A 2,324-nucleotide genomic window follows, 5' to 3' on the forward strand; every position below is an offset into this window, starting at 1 on the left:
AAAGAAAGAAAGAAAGAAAGAAAGAAAGAAAGAAAGAAAGAAAGAAAGAAAGAAAGAAAGAAAGAAAGAAAGAAAGAAAGAAAGAAAGAAAGAAAGAAAAAGAAAGAAGGAATATGGAAAATAGTATACTTTAGTCTGTATTCAGACAGTATCAGTTCTTTACTCTGAAGACAGATAGCATGTTTCATCATGAGTCCTTTGAGATTTTTCTTGGATCATTGTATTGCTGAGAATAGCTAAGTGTATCAGCAAGCACCCCAGCATCCCCAGGGTGGCTGCCAACACAGGTTCTTAGATCTGCTTTGATAAAGGAAAGCAACTCAAAATGGGTTAACAAGCTTACTTTAATCAGTCAAACATATATCGTTTACCTCATTCAGGGGGAAAAGGTCAGCACCCTGAACTTCAGAGTATACAGGCAGAATTATCAAGACAGAGAAACAGATCAAATAGACAGATTTCCAAATTGTCCAACCATTACATCCATACCAAATCAACATCTGGGTTTTTCAAAGCCGGGGGCTCTCAACAATGGCTTCCCAGAGTTTCATCTGATCAAATCACAGAACACTTCTCAAAGTGAGCCCCCAAAACAAAGCTACACATCAGAGCTTATACAGCCTTCTCCTGACTCAGAGAATGTAACCACCTTATTGGCCAATCAAAAAGTATCTACTGAAAACCAAGCCTCCCACCCCAGGCTCCAGGTGCACTTTAGCCTAGGGGCAGGGAAGATCTTCAAAGTTTACATTTCCATTACACTAAGTCACTCACAGATCATCATGCAATATTGCTGATACTGTCTACAAAGTTCTCCTGGTTCTGCTCACTTCACTTTGCATCAGTTCATGTAATCCTTTCCAGGTTTTACTGGAATCATACTGCTTGACATTTCTTATAGCACAGCAATATTCCATCTTAATCATATACGACAACTTGTTTAATCATTCCCTAATTCATGGGCATTCCTTCAATTTCCAATTCTTAGCTAACATAAAAAGAGATGCCATTTGTACAAACAGGTTCTTTTCCCTTTGTAAAAAAAATCTTTGGAATAGAGACATAGCCGTGGCATTATTGAATCAAAGAGTATACCCAGATTTATAGCCCTTTGGTTATAGTTTCAAATTCCTCTCCAGAATGATTTGATCAGTTCACAAAGGACTCAACATTTTAAGGAAGAAGACAGCACAGCACATACAGATACAGGTCTATACAAGCAAATACAAGGTAACCTTAGAGGAAAAGGCAATAGCAACTATGGGCACCAGAAAAAGGACTCGTGCAAAAGGTAACATTTGAGCTAAGTCTTGAAGAAAACCAGGGAGTCTAAAAGGTAGGTAGAGGTGAAGGAGACTATTTCAGAATGTGCAGTGACTCACCCAGGGTCACACAGTGGCAATTGCTCAGCAAGCATTTATTCAGCACTGATTATATGCCAAGATCATATTAAGCTCTGGAAATATAAAGACAAAAAGGAAACATTCTCTGCCTTCAGCTAGCTTATATTCTCTTAGGAAAGACAAGTTGCAGATAAATAAGTTATACAAAGAAAATACATGGTCAGTTGGGGGTGGGAGTACATATAGAAGCTGCCACTTAATTTTGAAAGGGAGCCATGATTTAAATAAATAACAGGTCTTTCATTTTCTAGTCTAATATTCTTTCCATTTCATTTCACCTTCTGCCTACTACTATAATGATAGACTGATTGATCAAAATGAAAATTATGGTTAGAATGGTTCTGGAAAACCTTCAACCCTGTAAATGTAAAGGGAATCTGAATGTCAGTGACTATATCGGCCTGTCTTCTTGTGGGTTCGTATGCAGACATTTCTCTGCATGTATCACTATGGATTTATTTACTTTGTAACTAGGTATGCGAGCACACACCCAAGAATATTTGTATAAGCATGTAGTGACCTGATGTAACTATGTTAGAGATTTCTTTCTGATGTGAACGCAGGGCTTGAACGCTTTGGTTTGTTGGCCTGTTGCCCCCACCCAGATGATCTGGGAACTTCAGGACCTACTACTCCCCAGAAAGAGTCAGAAGTTCTCTTGACAGACCCCTAAACTCAAAATATGAACTGATTTATTCACAAATGATTGGAAATAGAATTTTCAACATTCTAGAAGAAAGTCATGATACACGCCACCATCCATCCTAGGAAATTCTGTCTTCCTTCCCACTAACCAAGATCTGCCTAATATCTATGAGTTAGATTACTGGGAGTCCACATATACTCACAGACACACACACACACTCACACACAAACACACACACACACACACACACACACACACACACACACACACACACA

General features: G+C 38.6%; 1 long non-coding RNA gene across 2 annotated transcripts in view; it reads right to left on the reverse strand.

Moving 5' to 3' along the window:
- The window catches only part of LOC138176355 (uncharacterized), a 9,669-nt gene that overhangs the window by 6,576 nt on the left and 769 nt on the right, over positions 1 to 2,324 (reverse strand). The gene's annotated exons all lie outside the window — the stretch shown is intronic.

Source organism: Petaurus breviceps, unplaced genomic scaffold (genome assembly GCF_028583685.1).
Source record: "Petaurus breviceps papuanus isolate PSGF00001 unplaced genomic scaffold, PetGlider_PUasm1.0 87421, whole genome shotgun sequence".
Classification (NCBI taxonomy): domain Eukaryota; kingdom Metazoa; phylum Chordata; class Mammalia; order Diprotodontia; family Petauridae; genus Petaurus; species Petaurus breviceps.